We start from the raw sequence: 20,723 nt of genomic DNA, 5'->3' as shown, positions 1-20,723 counted from the left end.
TCTTTCTTTGAGTCTTTTTTTCGAGCAGTAGCTTTCTCGCTTTTTCCATTTTATCATATTATTTGGAAAGCTCTTGTTCAAACAAAGATTCAAGTACTTTCATGGACAACGGTTCTGAGTAAGTTTCCGACTTCGGAGATGATGCAAAAGAGATGGCTCACGTGTGCTCTGTGCCCAAATTAGTGTGTATAGTGTCAAAATGATAGGGAGACACAGAATCATACGTCGATTCCTTGTACATTCACGAGTGGGTTGTGGGAGAGAGCTTTAAAAAAACTGAGATTGGTTTGGGTAATGCCAAAATCAACGTAAGATTTATTCGATATAGATCTTGGACAATTTCTTGGCAAGGGAGTCAAAATTTTTCGGAAAGTGGTCGTTCATGACATATGTTGGTCTGTGCGGACAAAATAGAAGAATTTTTTATAACGTTGAAGATACAAAAGAAGAATGCTGAGAAAATATCAAGATCAAAATATCTACTTAGATTGAATCTCATGTAGACTTTCAGAATATCTCAATCTCATATTTATTGAGAGATATGACTTTTGTGTATTGTTGATAGGGATAACATCTTGTCTAATAATTTGTTGCGAGTAGATTACTAATCTGTTTATTGTAATTAAAAGCTTTTAAGTATTTAACAAAATATCGTTTCTTAAAAAAAAATTATCGTAATAAAACAGTGTCTCAGCAAGAAATTCAATCTATAAAATGGAGGAATAGAGCAGAGGCATGAAACTGTAAACTGCTTCAAACAAATGCCAATTTTCTGACCACACACTTTTCCAACAAATTCAATAAATGTGCACTTCTTTTTTACTTATTAATCTTAGACAACAGCAGCATCCCACTATATATATGATTTTGGCATTAGGACACCAAGAATGCTCCGAATTATTATTAAAGTGCAGCAATAAAACAATTTTTCACATTAATTTAGCCACAGAATCTTTAATAGTTTCCATTATTGAATTGCGTTTTCAGGTGATTTAAAGTAAGAACACTTGCTAATTCGGTCCCAAATGGAAGGAATCATCACCATAAGTAAATGATTCAACAAATCAAATTTATGCTTAAATGCCGGGAATAAACTTGTAGAAGGACACCACAAGAAACAGGAGTGGGCAGAGGATGCAGAAAGGAGTCACAGCCAAAGTTTCGTACATAACATTAAGATCGCCACACCAGGTAAGTGGCTTATCAGACATTCTGAGCACAAATTCTAACATCCTCTCATCCCATTTTCTCCTCCTCTGGAATGAGGATTCATCTTCTTTCCATCCATTGTTAGGAACATATGTGTTCAACAGACAGGAATGATTCAAATTCAGCCAAAATAACTCAGCCATCTTGCTCATGTTTTGAACCTAAATAACAGAACAGATTCAGAAATCAACTTCTTACCTAGCATCAAATCCTAAAATTAGAAGCGAGCAAATATATTTAACAGTCAAAATAAGTCAAATTAGGTGTTGGTCTAATGCCCCTCCTATATATGTTGTTTCTTACCTTTCAATAAAGTTGGCTTTACCTTAAGAAGAAGGAAGTATGCTACGTACAGTTGAGTAACATGACAATGTCACAGCGCTCTTCTGCCACATCAAACAATTCCAACCAGTAAACAGGCTGTCTTCTTATTGACACTCTATGATAGACACCCAACGAATTTAGCATTATGAAATGAATACCATCATCATGTGTTATTGTAAATTACAGGCACTTCTTTTTTACCTGTTTGATTTGTTCTCTGCACATTTAATTTCGGATGATTGTACTCAAGATAATTGTCCTTTTATTTTGACATTTATTGCCTTAATTAGACAATTAGCAAGGAATATGTTGACCAATAGCCCTTAGTTTTATTATTTACATCATAATGCTAATCATGTCTAAATCCGTTTGTTATAAGATCAATATTAAAGGAAGTACAAGCATAATAATCAGAACAGGTCCTTCATCAGAAAGAAGATTGCCACTGTAACTACAATTTGATCCAGAGTGAAATAAATCATTTTTGGCTGAAATCACTTTTTTACGAGCAATGCAGTTCCAGCATATTTTGAATCTGAAAATGACCACCATATGTTTTAGTTCTTAAATGATGGATCGAGCAAGGCACGCGTAATGACCTGCATCATCAATATTTAAAATCAATCCAATAATTCAACTTCAATAGGACCCATTGTATGCATCCTTTATTTTAATAAAATGCCAGAGGAGGAACCTTCACCGGATGGAATTAAGCACATCGAACTATAGCTGGATATTAAGGTCAACGCATTCCTAAGAGACTTTACTTTAACACAGAAGTTGCAAGACAAAATATCACACTTCACCTGTTTTCTTCGCGTGACGAGATAGTATCATCTTTTAGTTCCGCCTGGCTTTTTGGTGCACCGTTACAACCAGCTGCTCAGGCATCCTAATTTCCTACCACCACTACAAAGTCAGTTGAACTTGTATCCCAGTTTCCAAAGCACAAAATGATGACAGAAATTAACCTATGCAGATGGGTTCTGAGTTTGAATAACATAGAGTGCAAGATTTTTTATGAAAAGAAGACAAATATCAATTCTGGCCATAGCACTAGCACCACAGAAACAAATAGTTTGAACCGAAAGCAATTTAAACAATTCACGGACTGAACCAGCATCTTGTGCAGTTCAGTATGTACTTAATCTGTATGTGGCTTCAAAAGATACAAGAAGTTAGTCTAAGATGTTGATAAGTTGCATGGTAAACCCAAGTTGATTGCGTTTAATGAATTGGGATTTTTGAGCCATTTATGGAAGAGTTATGACATGACAAAATTAAGAGTGACTACAGTACATGATCCACTAATATACAGACAAATGGGGGTAACCATCCGGGGTTTAGAACAATGTTATACAATGGAGGTCCCCATGCTTGGTGTCAACATTTACCTTCAGCCAAAGTTTTTTGCAAGCCAGCATTTCGTTTATCTATTTGATTCTCGCCTTTTCAAGGATGATATGAGCATTTTCCGCTTCAATTCCGTCAAGTCCTGATATCGGGCTTTGTGGAAGGGGCTTCTTCTAATTCAACCCAGCTCAACGAGATTCTCAGGCAATCTAAGAGAACTTGTTGAACTTGCAATGGATGACACAAGGAAAGGAACCCTTTCCTATTCTGCAACATTTTGGCAACATAGCAGAGTGCCGTGAGCTTTTGGCACATTCATATGTCTACTAAGTTCAATTATCCTTGTTATTACTGTTTTACCACAATCCACAGTACATGGTTTCCTTCTCGAATGGAACTACTGTCGGTTTATAATCCCTAGGAAGACACTATGGTTTCCTTGTCGACTTCTACTAGACCCTAATCAACATTTTGATCTCGAGGACAATGTCCCTTCTTTAAGTGAGCTAGTAGTTCATACAATTCGGGAGGCTACAAATGGTAACACCCTAAGTAATTCGTGACAGATTCTTGATCGTACCAGCAGAGAAGGCACCTGCAGGTGCACACAATTAAGGATTTCGTGATCACTACCTGACTAATTCATTCCCTGATTAATATTATTGTATTTTTATTTCCATGTGGAAATATGATAGTGTCATCGCTCCAAAAGGCCCAAGAATTATAAATAAAAACGTAAACAAATCAATCACCTGTATTGCTATTACGTCCGGGCCAACATTCAGCAAAAACTTGGATAAATCAGAAAATTGTTCTTGATTCTGAGAAGAAGGCTATTTGCATTCCATGTCAAGATTTTCAAAGGGACCTTCCCCTGTACTACATTTATTCTCCTCATCTACATGAGACGCAGATATCTCTTCACAATCTTTCACAGATGAGAGAGTAGGTTTCTTAAAGGAGGCATCTTTCAGCACTGGCTGGAAAAATCTTTGGGTTAATTGGGAATCAGTATATTTTAAAATTGAGTTTGGTTTTCAATACTCGGTGAGAGAAAATATCTTGAAAAATGTCATTTATACTCTTATCCTTTATTGTAATTAAATTGATCCTCGCGCTTTCGAAAATGGTATCAGAGCTGTAGGTTAATTTATTTCAAATACAATATTTATTATTACAAAGAAACAAAATGTTTGAGGAGGAGAATCTCGAAAAATTATGAATCCGTACTTAGGTTCGAGAAAATTAATTTACAAGGATTATTCCAATATTTTGGAATATAAACAAGAACATCTAACTATTGTTAGATATCCAGAGCAGAAAGGGAAACTTCAGCACCTTCAGGTAAACTTATGATTCAATCTAATAAGTTTATAGAAATTGTACCAGATTCTTCTAAGCTCTCTTTAGATCTTAGAGAAATTCAGAAAACAGTACAAAACTATGGCAATATGCTATATTTTGTACCGCAACGAGTTGACAAAATCCTTGAAAACCAGGAAGAAATTTTTGGAATATTAAAGGATATTCAAACAAGAATTCAGAAACTAGAACAACAACCAGGTTCTAGTAAAAGAACTTCAGGAGGATGGTTACCACCATCATTTGGTACTGAACCTTTGTTACATCAACAAGGAAAGGCCAGAGTGGTGTCAAAACCTTTGACTGAAGAAGAAAAGATGATCAATCTAATTAAGTCTGTCTCAGAAAAAAAATTAATCTGATGACAACCTTAGAGAGGATTGGTCTGGCGGATCTACAAGAACTTGCGGAATCTTTCGCAAATCTCAGAGTTGTAGATCTAAAGATGAACACAGCAGGAGGTGAAACACCTGCTATAACTTCGTCATCTTCACAGGAACCACCAAGGGAAAGTGTGGGATCTCAAAATATACACATGAGAGAATCTCAAACTGATTTCCATACTGGTGGAGGTTCACACCCTGCGGGAACAAGGACAAGGAGAAATCAAATTCCCTTGCACCAACCCCCATATGGGAAAACTGTTTTAGATCCTATACATCCTTACGGGGTTATGCTTAACCTTGATGTACTAGATTTCAAAAACAGAGAAGAACTCATAGACGATCGGACATCTGCTATGAGAATTGCAGCAGGAACACTTGATCTCAACAGAGAAGGATTCATTAAACTCCTAGAAATGAGCCTTATGGGATCAGTGAAAATGGCTTGGGACATGACTTCAGTGGAAACTAAAGAGTCGGTCCTAGCCGGAGAATCTCTAAGCGAGATAGCCGGAAGAATGGCTACCCTATTTAAAGCACAATTTATAGGGGTAGACTATTTTAACAGTCAAGACACAAAGAAAAGGAAAAAATATACTCAAGCTCTGTATAGTCTTGAATTACATGACATCTGTTTAGTAGATGAATACATTATGTTATTCACTAAATATAGATGAATTCAGGAGTCGAAAAAGACATAGCTATGCAGCTTTTCTTCGCAAAAATGCCAAGTCCCTGGAGAGAAATGCTCATAAGGGAATATGTACCTGGAAATCCAGATACATTGGCACGAAGAGCTTCTTTCCTTAAAGGAAAATTGGCGGAATCGTGCCATTTGGCAGCATTACAAAAGAATTACAAACGATGAAGGGGTAATAACAAACGTATTCCTTTGTGTTGTAAGGAAAATGATCTGCCAACAATTATTGGAAGTAAACCACAAAAGCATACAAGGAAAAGTTTTAGGACTCATCCTTATGCTAGAAGTGGAAGAAGTTCTTGAAAACCAAGGACGGTATGGTCTAGACAGAAAGCCAGATCTTACAAATCTGGACAAAGAAGTGGACCATCAAGGAGTAGGATATCCTCCCAAGCATCGAGTACATCTCGAAGCACAGGAAGAACACCTACAAAGAAAACTTTCAGAAGGGCTCATACACGAGCTAATGAAAGTTTTAAGGACTGTAATTGCTGGACATGTGGAGCAAGAGGACATATCTCGAATAACTGTCCAGAAAATGAAAAAAGAGGTATTAAACGCTTCGATCCAACTCCGGATATTGAAGAAGAAGTTTATTACCAAGATCTTATTCAGGTATACCGATTTGAGGACATTGCCTCAGATCAAAGTATATATGAAGAAGAAGAAGTCCTAAGTCAGGAAGAATCCGATGGAACTGAATCGGAATATGACTGAAAACAAGGTGTTTCGACACGAAACACATGAGGATTTGTCTGGGTTCTTTAGCCAGACAACAATATCTCATAACATGGTCCAAAGGATCATGAAAGAAAATCCTAGTCTACAGAGATATCAAGGATTCTCTGCAGGACAGGTAGAAAAGTTCTTAGGAAATCTTGGCCTAAGATACAGAAAGCATCATCTAATCTATAAAGTTTCTAGAAGGGAAATGGCAATCCCAATGGAACTTATGGGAAATAGAATGGAGATGCAATTAATTCCTTCTGAGGAAATAAAAGAGGAATTACAAAAACTCAAGATCGAAGTAGCAAGGACTATGTCCTGGATTCATATTGGAGCAATCCAAATTATGATAAAAGCTACTGTCAAAGAAGGTATTGATTCACCCATTGATATTGCTATATGCGATAAAAGAATGGGGAACCTTCAAGATTCAGTACTGGGAACTATCTCAGGAAATCTCTGTGCAGGAAAGATTGCAGGAGTAATCTATCCAAGGATAGCCTACAACTTGGCAGATCGAGATTTCAGTCGAGCCTTAACATTACATCAAAATTTCAAGAAGAAAAGACTGATGAAGGAAGGTAATAGACCATATTCTATTACCTATCAAATCTCATATGCTCTATCTAATACACATCATTCAGAATTGTTTATTAGAAATGAGTTTATTGAGATACCAGAAATATTTGGAAAAGTTGCTCAGGCAATTTATCCAGAACGAGTTGAGTGGCCGGTAATACAGGAAACAGATATCCAAATACAAGACAAACCGATTCTACAAAGGAATCAAAGTCTTGGATTGGAATCAAGAAGACTATCTTTTCAAGGAGATAGAATTACAAGTTACAGATGGGGAAAAACCCCTGTTCAAGAAACCCAACAGGAGCTAAAAAGATTTTCAACAATAGGAAAGCTTAGATGCCCAGAAGGATGGAAGGAAATCGAAATAGTATTTGATATTACGAAACAAAAAAATCAATTTCCTTGTAATACCATCTACTATTTAGAACAACCTATGATAGGAACTTACCAAGGAATGATCCAAGTTGGAGAATTGGAAGTTCATATCACAGGAATTCCAGGAAAAGAATCAGATCAGCTGATTCTTGGACTAGAGTTTCTTGAAGAACATAAACCTTGGAAACGTCTAGAGTATGGAATGGAGTTTATGGCAGAAGATAAGATGTGGAAAATCCAATGACCACAAGTCCATTCTCCATATACATTCCAGTCGGAATGTTATATGAACAATATAAGGCAGAATATTTTGCTGCTTATATTGATTCAGGTGCTGGCATTTGTACAGCAAAACGAGGAGTTTTTCCAAATAATTTGGAAGAAGAATTACCAAAGATTGCTGGAAGAGATTTTTCCAGAAGAATCTTAATCTTATGTAAAGGGATTAAGATGACTGAAATAATGATTGGCGGTGCTGGGCAAACACCTTGGTACAAGGTGAAGACACCACCAATTTATTTTCATGATACAGGAGCTGACATTTTACTAGGAAACAATTTCCTACAAATGTTCAAATCCTATACTCAAGAAAATGAGACTAGAAGATTGGTGTTTACAACTCCTTGTAACCACAAAATTATAGTCCAGAGACTAAGAGAGGCATTTTACAGAAAATTGCCGATCCAGTTTCGCAGCAAGCGTGGTGATTCAGGACAACTCCTGAAACCAAAAATGAAAGATTCCAGAAGGTTCAGAGAAACAATGCTCCAGTTAAGAGCAGATAAAGAACTCCAACCAGAAGAGATAGAATGCCTTAAGATAGCTCTACATAAAAATGAAGTAGAGTTTGAATCTAAGGTATCATTGGAAGATGTCAAGAAGAGGATCAAGGAAAATTATAATGAAGATCCCTTGGCATGGTGGGACAGAAGTCAACTCAAAGCTTGCCTTAAAATCAAGGAAGGCAAAGAGTATGAATTTGTCCATTGCAAGCCTATCCCAATGAATATCATAGATCAAAGGGATATTCAGATTATAATCAAGGAACATTTGGACCTTGGTTTAATCAAAGCAGGAATGTCACCATATAGTAGTCCAGGTTTTCTGGTAAAAAATCATGGTGAGATAAAACGAGGAAAACCCAGATTAGTTATTAATTATCAAGAAATTAATAAGATTCTGGAGTTTGATGGGTATTTTATACCTAGTAGAGAACATCTAATAAGTTGCATACGCAACGCCAAGATATTCTCTAAGTTCGACTGTAAGTCTGGATTTTACCAGATTAGGATGCAAGAAGAAAGCAAGAAATTCACAGCTTTCTCTACACCTCAGGGACATTATATTTGGGAAGTATTACCAATGGGATTGGCTAATTCACCCCAGATATTTCAAAGAAAAATGGATAATCTTTTTAAAGATTATTTTAAGTTTATGTTTGTTTATATTGATGATGTTTTAATAGCGTCTAAAGATATAAATGAACATGTTAAGCATTTGGAGATTTTCTCTAATGTTTGTAAAAAAGAAGGACTGGTCTTATCTGAAAAGAAAGCAGTCATTGCAACAAGGAAGATTGAATTCCTCGGAATTGAAATCGATGAATCAGGAATTATTCTGCAAGAACACATAGTGGAAAAAGTGCAGAATTTTCCAGAAAGACTCAACGACAAGAAGCAACTTCAAAGTTTTTTAGGAGTTGTTAATTTTGCTGGGATGTTTATTAAAAACCTAGCAAAACACAGGAAAGTCTTTAGTCCATTATTGAAAAAAGATGCTAGATTTATATGGACAGATGAACACACAAAAGGACTATGCCAATTAAAGGAGATTTGTAAGAATCTTCCAAAAATGGCTATTCCTCAAGATGAGGATAATCTGGTATTGTATACCGATGCCAGTGATCATTGGTGGGCAGCAGTTCTTACTAAGCTCACACCAGAGGGAGAACAACCATGCAGATATTGTAGCGGTTTATTCTCAGATGCAGAAGCCATAAGATGGCATATCAACGAAAAGGAATTTTATGCAGTAAAAAGAGCTTTTGAAAAATGGCCATTATTTTTACTTGCAAAGAAATTCACTTTGAAAGTTGATAACACACAGGTGAAAGCGTTCTTAAGGAATAGAATTGAATCTAAACCTGAGAAGGCCAGATTATTAAGATGGCAGGCATTATGTCAAAATTATATTTTTGATATTATGATAATTAAATCTCATGAAAATATTCTTGCAGATTTTTTAACAAGAGATGGACAGCATTGACATTGATGCTATTATCAAGATGCAGAGGCATTTGAGGGAACACCTTGAAATGCTTCAAACCGAGTTCAACAAGTTGGCCGTAAACGCAGAAGTTGCGGGAAGGCTACAACAAGCCGATAAGAGAATTGTCTCTGATCGAATTACAGGATGTTTACAGGCATATACTCAGTTATGGTCTGTAATGCAAAGGCCTATCCTCCAAGGCATTGAGAAACCATTGGTTTCCCAAATGGAGAGTTTTCGAGTACAGGACTCTATACCTGTAGCGGGGGATTCAAATACCCCTTGCACAAGTGTTAAGTCGGGATCATCTATAGATGAGTCGGCTAAAACAAAAATTGAGACTCCAGATCCTTATCTCGAGTCCTCAAGTCAACCCTTCACCTCGGGGATTGAAGAGGGAGAGATCAACCTTAGGCCTCGTACTGACAAAGGCAAAACTAAGGTTGGTACTAATGAAACTACAATTTCTCCATTTCAGGTTTACCAACAGAATTGGGAGAAATTAAACACAAGAATTGGCATCAACCCAGCCATGGTTCGAGTTGATGTTGCAGGAAAATATCCTAGGGTATGGATGAAACAAAATTCATATCCAAAAGAGGTCAAAGCCTGGTATGAATTTGGGGCTCTTGCCTCAGTTTATACTACTTCGCCCAGCTTCCCGGAGATATCAGCATTACCAAAATGGATTCAGGAAGCTGTTCATGAGACTTGGGCAAATAATGATCATTTGTCCAGAGGAGATGTTTTGGAGCTATACTTTTTCAGTGCAGCACCAGAACCAGAAGGAAAAGGCTCACACGAAGCCTTTCATTTTATCAAGCTAAGGAGGCCAGACATGAATTCTCAAAAATTTATAAAGGATCCTCCTACAAATGAAACCCCCTTAGTCTCTTCATTTAATGAAGATGACATGTCTACCAGGAGAGCATGGGGTATCTGGGTCTGTCTCACAGAGATGGACAAAGTCAAATTTCCATTTAAGTTTTACCAAAATTCTTTAAATGGATCATTCCTGTTAAACACTATGACAGGAAAAACTACAAGCTTTGCAGAAGACCTATTCGAAAAGAAAAGAAATCTTCTGTGGAACAGCAAGCTGCCGGCCAGTAAAGAGACTCGCCGAAAATTCTGTAATATGGCACATATAGGAAGATGGTCAAAAAACATCTGTCCTGAATGCCAGAATCAGAAAGAACCGGAGTTCGGTAAGGGTTTCAAACCGAGATCTGATCGGAAACATTCTACCGAAGCAAGGACAAGTGGGGAAGGACCACATTCACATTTTCCTCGAAGATACAAAAAGCCCAAGATTCCTCGACAAAATTAAAAGGGACATGTGACCAATCCCACTCACCAAAAGAAAATCCACCATGTGAGTGGAAGGACAGGACCACCAATAATCGGTGGAAAAATGACAAATGACATTGGATGCCTTATCTTTAAAGATAAAGGAAATCCAATTAAAACAAGAAACTGGACCCAAAATTCACAATATAAATACGGGTAATTTGGAACCAGTAAAACACACCAGAAAAATCAAACCCAAAGATGTATCGAATATATCTTAAAGTTTTGAAAAGAAGGATAAATTACAAGAGAAGTGAAGCTGCTGCTCTTAGATCAATAATTAAGATATACAAAGAAAAGGGTGATGAGATAACAGCAGATCTATTCCAGACTCATCTCTATTGGTATCTCGGAGAGTTAAAAGAAGATGAGAAGTTGATTGCTAGATTAATAATCTAGAAAAAGACAAGAAAAGTAAGGACCATTCAACCACTACATGGTCCCAAGGCAAGCTGTAAAGGCTTATCAAGATTTGAAGTCCGAGTTTCAAATCCGAAGAAGCCTTCTATAAATAAGGCAGAAAGAAGGAAGTGAAGATCATCGAACATTTTCCTCATTTCTTTCAATCATAAGGTGTAATATTTTCTCTTTCAAGTTTATGTGTTGTTCAAGTTCGGCAAGCAAGTTCCTCCTCCTCTACAGGAGGTTTCTATGTAATAAATAAATGTTTGTATTTGAATAAAGAGATCTTTGCTCTCAGCTCCTCTCATGTATTATTTTCAAAATTTTATCTTTTACTATACACCTTAAGGTAGGAAACGAATTAAGGTTGTGCTAAGTGCTGCAAAAGGAATCTGCGTCTGTAACAATCGGTTGCGATCGTGTGGTTGGACTGTGAGGAGCAGTTCGTAAAATACGGTGGATGTAACCCGGTGGCATTCTGGTCAAAGAGGTAAAAGATTTAATTTATCTTACGGAAGCATGATGGGCCATTAATTTGAAAAAGAAAAACAATTTAATTAAAAAGAGGTTGAGGGGTATTTTGGGAAAAATAATAAAAGTGGGTATTAAAACCAAAGTTTAAAAACTTTGGGTACTGAATCCTAAGTTGCCCAAAATCTTTTCATATCGCCAGCTCAATTTTGGTCCAGATTGAGGCCAGCCGCTGCTGTTTTATTTTTCAATTAGTACTTACTCAGGGAAAATTAGGAAAAAGGGACTCTATTGTGTTTTTTTGAAAAAAATGATTCATGGTTAAAATTATTTTTATGTCCCTACGTTTTAAGTTTAAATTCTTTAAACACACCCTTTTTAGCTAATTATCCCAGATTATACCTTCATAGCATCATTTCGAAAAAAATTTCAAAAACCTCCGACCGTTCCAGTAAAACCCTCGAAAAACCCTTCCCTCAAGGCGACGCTTACTCAATCGAAGGAATGGCAAACGAAAATGTGGTACGATTCGCGTTTATTTCGATTTTTTGCTTCTGTGTTTTTGTCCATTTTCGTGATTTTTTGCTTCTGTGTTTTACTTTGATGGTCAACGATGATAGGTCTACCATAACGTATGGTCGACCATAACTTATGGTCGACCGTCAAATGGTCGACCATAGGTTATGGTCGACCATAATCTATTGTCGACCATAACGTATGGTCGACCTCACATGGTCGACCATTGTGGTCGACCATAACCTATGGTCGACAATAATGGCTATGGTCGACAATTTGTGGTCGACCAATATTTCCGTAACTGTACTAATTTTTTTTGTATCACAGGTTTATTTGCCGAGGAAACTTGGCAGAGATGCAGTATTTCGATGCAAATTGACAATTCAATCGAGATACAAAGAGGTTTCTGAGAAGATTCATCGCTATTGGAACAACGACGAGAGAACCCATTTTTTCGAGCAGTCGGCGTTTGGTAATTTGGTTAGGTATTATAGAGATTTTAACATTTCCGGTCAAATTATATGGTATTTAATGAGTAATCAGATTGTTGATAGTAGTAGTGATGATTTGTGGATGGTGGTGCACAAAAGACCGGTTAGATTTTCTTTGTTAGAATATTGTTTAATAACGGGTCTCGATTGCGCTATAGAGCCCGAAGATTTATCAGATAGAGATGTATTTGGCACCACACACTTTTCCGGTAAGTCTGAGATTGCTTTGAGTGATTTGGAGGGAAAGATTAATGTCGAAGAGCATAATGAGAGTGGTATAGATGTGGAAAAGATAAAGATGGCTAGTCTATACTTTTGTTGTGCCGTATTTGGTGAGGCGACGAGGAAAAAGACGATGAAGATCGACCCTAAATTTTTTAGGCTTCAAGATGATTTGGATAGGTTCAACCATTATCCCTGGGGTAGAGTAGCCTATCGGGATGCTGTCCGATGTTTGAAGAAGGACCTTTTAGGGCGATATAATTATCTCACCGAGGCACAAGGTCGGAAAGAAGTCGACTGCAGCTTCCTTGTCAGCGGTTTTGTTCTACCTCTGCAGGTATATTATTTTTTGAATGTTAAAGTGGATTTGATATCTTTATTTATACTAGTAACATTGTTTGAAATTTATGTTACAGATCCTTGCTTATGAATGTTATCCAAGCGTGGCACAAAAGATAGTAAGGAGAAGAGATGTAGAAGGTTTGATGTTGCCCAGTATGTTTCAGTGGGTGACTAACATATGGTCGTCAAACCGTGCCCCAACTGGCGCTGATATCGCTGCAGCCTTTGGTGGTTCTCCTATAGATGTAAGTAATATGAATTGATTTGATATAATAACTGTGGACATTAATTTTTTATTAATATGATGTGTTATTAATTATATGCAGGATTGTCTTGGTTGTTTGACTCCTACTCCTGAGGAGCTAGTTTCACCTTATTACACGACCGGGATTTTTGTTGATTCTGCACCTGATGCGGTCATCACTCGGGTGCTCGAGCTCTGGAGGCAAGGTGAAACAGTCATATGTAGCGAGCACTCTTTGGAGTCTCCCTCAGTCCAGCACACGCCTTCTGCACATTCAAGTTATGTTTTTTCCGGCAACTTTTATGGTGATATGAGTAGATCAGTCCAGCACACCGTTTCTGCAAATGCATCTGAGGACGTTTCCGGCACCCGTTCTGGTGATCTCAATAGATCCAGCTCTAGCACTAGTTCTCCAATGCGTACGGGTCCTAGAGTCCACTTTGGACTCAATCCTTCCCGCCACCCGTCACCGTTGGAGCATCGTTTCGAGAGACGGTTGACTGCCTTGGAAGATTCCGTTGCGTCTATGCATGTTAAGATGTCAGCAGAATTTATTGAGACCAGGGCGTCTATCCGGAATATAAATATGGCTTTAGATGACTTGAAATCGAGTTTCAATCTTGGTCTCGATGAGTTGAGATCGAGTTTGACTGAACAGATCAGAGCTGGTTTTGATGAGATGAGGTCTACTATTCTAGTGCATCAGGACAAAGATAATAGCATAGCCTATAGCAGAGGGCGGAAGAGGAAATCATCCGAGGCCGATTTTGGTGAGTTAATTATATTAATTATAATTATTTTTATGTGATAGAATTGTCATTATTATTTTAATTTGTTTAATTTACGTTGTTAGGTGTGGATGATAATCTGGCTTGGGAAATTGGCAGTAGTAGCCAAACACAACATATATTTGAGCATAACCTTCCAGTCATTACAGAGGAGTCCTCAGAAGGTGAGCTAATGCATTTTTTTGATTTTATATTTATGTACAGTTTATTTAACAATAAACTTTTTTTTTAGATATTCAAGCGACTCCGGATGCGCGTAATCCAGTTGGCGAGGCGACCACGTCGAGAGGTTATTACACTGCACCTTGTCTATTCATATTTGCATTGAAGTTGTTATTATTTTAATTTGTTTAATGTACGCTGTTAGGTGTGGATGATAATCTGGCTACCCAACAGATATTCGAGCCTATCCTTCCAGGCATTACAGGGGAGTCCTTGAAAGGTAAGGTAAGACACTTTTTTGATTTTATATTTATGTATAGTATATTAAACAATATACTTTTTTGTTTTCAGCTATTCAAGTGACTCCCGATGCGCGTATGTCAGGTCGTGAGGCGACCACGTCGAGAGATTATTACACTACACCTTGTCTATTCATATTTTCATTAAAGTTGTTTTAATTGATCAATTTACGCAGTGAGGCCACTTGCGGAGACCGTGACACTGAAAGTAAACACCTCGCTGGCGCGAGTTAGGGCATCGATGCTCGACCGTTCGCCAAGTATGATTCGAGGTTTTTATGCTGAATATGAGAAGTCGTACTACGGGCCCATGACGATCGCAAACTCGCGTGTCACTTTCTCTGTAAGCATTTACAATGCTTTTAAATTTGTAAGAGAACTTATTTTAAAACATTGAAAAACTTTTGTTTTGTTGTATTCAGCACTTCGGCGAAGCTCTCAGTGGATTGCTTGAGATGCAGATCCGACATCCTGAAGTGATGTCGCCAGATGTGTCGTTGATGGACATAGATTTTTACAGTTCGATGTCAATATTGGCCGAAGATAGAGATAATGTTGTCAACACAGATCTGGTGGGGAAAGTGAAAAGCAGTGATCCAAAATGGCCTTGTATCTCGTGGGAGAAGGCACGAAGAATTCTCATCCCTGTCTACACAGATAGGCGCTGGTTTTTGCTTAAACTTGTTACAGGGGTGAATAAGTGCATTATATATGACTTGCAGCGAAGGCACGATCCCAACTTCAAAGATCTGAATGAGGAAATAGAGCCTATACTTATAAACGCTGCTCGTCTGCTATCCATTCTAATTAAAATATAAAAAGTTCATTATATTTTATGATTTTATAAAGTAAATAATAACTTTTTATTTTATTTTATTTTTTCTCAGCGAAGACTCTGGAGCATTTGTATTAGCCGTTGCTGGATACTCTTTGTCTACGAAGAGTGCGCAATTAGTACTAACTTTGGATGAAAAATTAGTATCTGAGTTTAGATATTTTTTAGCTTGTAATATGTTCCTTAATGATTGGTCATTGTTGTGATGTATAGGACAATTTTATGCAATTACTGGACACACATTGTTTGTTATTTGTTTGTTTTGTTATGTAATTCCATAGTATTTTTTTTCGACCACTCTAGTTTTTTGGTCGACCAATCTTTTTTGGTCGACCACTGTGTTTTTTGGTCGACCCCCATGAAACATGACACTGTGCTTTTTGGTTGACCATACAAATATGGTCGACCACTCTCTTTTATGGTCGACCACTCTTTTTTTTATGGTTGATCCCTCTTTTTTTGGTCGACCAACAACTATGGTCGACCAAGTCTGTGCTTTGGTCGACCACAGTGCTTTAGGTTTAGGGTTTAGGTTTTACAAGTTTCTTGATTTGAAAATTATGTCATATTTTATAATTTAAATTTGAATCAATCTCATAATGACTGAAAATTTCAAAAAATTTGAATCGTGAAATCACAATTATGTTGTAAGACATAATTTACAGGTGTCACGATATGAAAATTATGTAATATGTTATAATTTAAATTTGAATCAATCTCAAAATGATGTTACATTTCAACAAATTTGAATCGTGAAATCACAATTATGTTGTAAGATATAATTTACAGGTGTCACGATACGAAATTTATGTCATATGTTATAATTTAAATTTGAATCAATCTCAAAATGAGGTTACATTTCAAAAAATTTGAATCGTGAAATCACAATTACGTTGTAAGATATAATTTATAGGTGTCACGATCTGCAAAATTATGTCATATGTTATAATTTAAATTTGAATCAATCTCAAAATGACGTTACATTACAAAAAATTTGAATCGTGAAATCACAATTACGTCGTAAGATATAATTTATAGGTGTCACGATCTGCAAAATTATGTCATATGTGATAATTTAAATTTGAATCAATCTCAAAATGATCTTTGAATCGTGAAATAATTTACATAATAAACAGGCTAATGGTCGACCATAAATGTAATGGTCGACCATCGGGCTTATGGTCGACCAAAAATAAAAGATTGGTCGTCCATCAATCCAGATGGTCGACCAAAAATAAAACGTTGGTCGACCCTCAGGCTAATGGGCGACCATCCAGCAGCATATGATTCTATCTTTTGCTGAATTCGCCGATGGAAGGAATTTTGTTTTGTTTTCTTCTACCAACTCTCTTCTCTACCAAAGGAGGCAAGACCAATGGAAAATTAATGTTGCGTGGCCGTTCATTTTCTTCCGGAACAGGGTAAACAGTATCTGAGTAATACATGCACCATGACATCGTAGAATAGTACTCTGAACACAGATCATATATCTCAATCTTCGCTAACCAACTGGCTGCAATGGCATGAGCACATGGAATTCTATCAATATCAAATACTCGACATGTGCATCTTTTTGATTCCAGGTCCACTATGGTCGAATGTCCACGGCCCCTAACATCAAACTCCAGACGAACTAATTCAAAAACTTGCATTCCCTGGGCATCAGTGAATCGGCTACGAAGAATCCCCTCGATGGCAGGGGTCATATTAGTGTTACTCGCAATTGATGCGTGGCGATATCGGGCAAACCAACATGAGGCCAATTTCTGCAAAGAATCTAAAATTGCAATGATTGGCAGCTTCCTTTATTCAAGTAATCTAGCATTGATCGACTCAACCCCGTTTGTCGTCATAATATTGTAACGGGTCTTTGGACAATATGCTCGAGTCCATCTATCAAGTGAATCTCTCTCGTCCAAAAATTGCGCTGCCTCAGGATATCTATTCCTAAATTCTATGTATGCATTATCAAACTCGAAAGGCTTATAAATTTTTGCAACGTGCAAAAACATTTCGGTTGCACCCTTCTTTTTGCATCTAGTTTTCAGGTTTTGGGATAAATGCCACGTACAATGACCATGATGCGCATTTCTATATACAGTAGAAACCGCATTTATGATTCCTTGATGCCTGTCTGAAATTATCACCAATTCATCCTCGTCTGGTACTACTTCTAACAACTTCGTCAAAAACCAACTCCACGAAGAAGTACACTCGACATCTACGATTCCCCACGCCAAAGGATATTGGTGATAATTTCAATCTTGTGCCGATGCCACCAGTAAAACACCATTCTACTTGCCCTTCAACCACGTACCATCAATTGATACAACTTTTCGCATACTTCGATATACTTTGACGCATGCACCAAAGGCAACAAACATATACTTGAATCGATTTTCCTCGTCGACAAAAATGTCTGTTATGCTTCCTCGATTCATCTGCTCAACCATGTGCAAATAACAAGTCAATAAAGCAAAACTCTTCGTAGGATCACCTTTCAACATATTGTTTGCTAGTTCTTTCCCTTTCCAAGCCTTGTAGTATGATATATCAGCATTCATACTATTGCGCATCATCGTCATCACCGCTTTTGGTACAATTGGCACTGGATGACCTTGGAAATTATCCACCAACATATCACGAACAACAGCAGAACTCGCTCCACGGATTTTTTTTTCGTCTCCCAGTCAAACCACATGTGTGTGTATTGCAATAGGTCAGAACAGAAAATGCATGTGAATCATTCCTAATCTTTGAGGTCCAGATTCTCCACTTACAATCAGACACTACACATTTTACGGCGTACACTTTTTGGCCACTTTTAACCGTCTCAAATTCAAAGCAAGCTTCCAAACTTATTCTAATTATCTCTTTTTTCACTGCTTCTCGGTTTGAAAATTCTTGACCAACAAACAAGTTTGAACCATCAGTGAATGAAAATGTGTCATTATCAATATTCACATCCGCAACCAAATTTGCGTCAACACTTGCAACAAGATTTGCCTCGACATCGTTTGCGTCATTACGTGCTTCATCATATAACTCGTTTGTGTTACTACGATCCACATGCATGGCATCCACGTTATGTGCTTCGTCGAAAAAGTCAGTGATGTTATTACAATTGTTTTCGTGCACATTATCAAAAACATCAACAGAAACAGCACGTTCAATTTCAACTTGAAGCACTGGCCTACTTCTCGGACAACCAAGATAAAAATATGCTTTCAAATCATGGTCATTCTCTATGTAAATCGGTTGAATGTTGCACGGAAAATCTAGAAGATAACTCATCCTCAACATGGCACTATCTTCTAATTTTCCAGCTCTATATAGTTCACTTTTTAAATTTTCAAAATCACAAATATCATCGTCCACTGGAATAGCAACAAACTTTGCATTTGGCCCTGCATTCCATTTATATACCAGCTCCTCATTTTCCCATTTCCCATCGAAATGAACAACAATAACTGTCGGCATATCTACAAAATTCACCAAAAACATATGATAATTAGTCAACAAAACATATAATAATTAGAATGGGCAAATTTATTAAATTATAATTAAAAAAAATACCACACTATGTCCACCCGCAATTTGTTCGGTCGACCAAGAAGTATTCTTTCTTGGTCGACCAATAAGAATTCCTTCTTGGTCGACCAAGAATGGAGTTTGGTCGACCAAGACCAACAGGAATTCTTGTTGGTCCACCAAGAATGGTACCATTCTTGGTCGACCAAAATCCATTCTTGGTCGACCAAGAAGGAATTCTTATTGGTCGACCAAGTTTAGGAAAAAAATTTCTTCTTCAACTACAGACTTAATTTTCGGCGAGGTTAATTTTCGTGGATGGCTATTTCGGCGAGGTTAATTTTCGTAGATGGCTAGACGAAGAAAACAATGAATTGGGTTCAATGGAAATGGAGAAAACTTACCGTGCTCGTTTTTTCGTCAAAAGGAGACGACTTGGTCTTCAAATACAGAAGAATCGGGCAATAGATATAGATCTAGATCTGAAGAATGAGCTTGTCAACTTCTCTTTAATGTAATGCTGCAGCCGTTGATATGGTAGATGAGGTTTTTACATCCGTAGACCGAGAAGAAAGAGAAAAAACGACAACATAACAATTAATTTATTAAGTTTACAGGTTTTACAGTTCAATTAAGGTTTAATATAATAATTAAGAGTCAACTCCTTCTTTTTTAAAAAAAAAAAGTCAGAGTCTTTTTTTTTTTAAATCTTTTCTGTATTAATCCTATTTTTTTAATTGTCCCAACTTAATCATCAATCTCAGGTAAATCCAATTCGGGATATTTTGGTCCGTAGATCTTATTTGAAAATCAATTTAAAATTTTACCTTCACAAAATTTTATTTTGAAAAATAACCTCCTTTCTATTTTAAAGAATTAATTAATTCCCTTAATCACGATCTTTTTAAAATGGTATGAGAGTCTAGGTAAATTTATTTCAAACACAAATTTTATTATTACAATATAACTAAATGTTTGAGGAGGAGAATTTCGGAAAAATTATGAATCCGAACTTATGTCTGAGAAAAATAATTTACAATGATGATTCCAATATTTTGGAATATACACAAGAGCATCTAACTATTGTTAGATATTAGAAGCAGAAAGGGAAATTTTAGAACCCTCAGGTAAACTTATGATTCAATCAAATATGACAAGGCCCGTATTTCATATTCATATTTTTTGCGAAATTATTAAAATTTTTCTACATAAATAAATAACTTGCTTCAAAATAAACATGTAAATAATTTCAACTTTAAAATAACAGCGGAAATCAACATTGTATTTCAAACAACAATTTAAAAATAACCCAACATATTAAAATCGAGTTTGAACGGTAAAAGGTGCATAAACTAAAACATGAGGTCCTCGGGTATACTACTGCTGCCCCAAGATCGCTCACTGGTCTACGCCCTCCGTCTCGACCTCATCGGTACCTACAACAATCAAGTCTAGTGAGTCTAAAGACTCAACATGTATATATCGTGAATAACAAGTAAATATATCATAAAATCGCATGCAACGTAAAAATATAGTATCGTAAAGCGCATGGTGAAAATCGTATCATGAGTAATTATAACTACGTGCATATCTGAAAATCATACGTAAAAGCTTTGCTCAATAGAGCTCTGTCATGTCATATCATAATTTTCTGGTAGAGATAATGTTTCTAAGCAAGTGGCCCATAACATAACGTAAGCGCCTGATCAGACTAAACCACAGTATACTGGGCGGTAGAGATCAATCACAGCCCTTGGACTGGATGTCCGTACCCATACATAATCATAA

General features: G+C 36.9%; 1 long non-coding RNA gene across 3 annotated transcripts; it reads right to left on the bottom strand.

The window, feature by feature from the left end:
• Positions 1–858: 858 nt before the first annotated feature.
• On the bottom strand, positions 859–3,858 carry LOC140976608 (uncharacterized). 3 transcript variants are annotated; one of them, XR_012175241.1, is made up of 3 exons: positions 3,639–3,795; positions 1,535–3,481; positions 859–1,370 (listed from the first exon to the last, which is right to left on the bottom strand). It is a non-coding gene; the product is annotated as an uncharacterized lncRNA (long non-coding RNA). The 3 variants fall into 3 exon arrangements; XR_012175243.1 differs by lacking the exon at positions 859–1,370 and having other exon boundaries at positions 1,894–2,132; positions 2,234–3,481; XR_012175242.1 differs by lacking the exon at positions 859–1,370 and having other exon boundaries at positions 1,894–3,153; positions 3,639–3,858.
• Positions 3,859–20,723: the final 16,865 nt, after the last annotated feature.

Source organism: Primulina huaijiensis, chromosome 5 (genome assembly GCF_012295235.1).
Source record: "Primulina huaijiensis isolate GDHJ02 chromosome 5, ASM1229523v2, whole genome shotgun sequence".
Classification (NCBI taxonomy): Eukaryota; Viridiplantae; Streptophyta; class Magnoliopsida; order Lamiales; family Gesneriaceae; genus Primulina; species Primulina huaijiensis.
The sequence above is the reverse complement of the archived record's forward strand: the minus strand, read 5'-3'. Positions and strand labels throughout refer to the sequence as shown.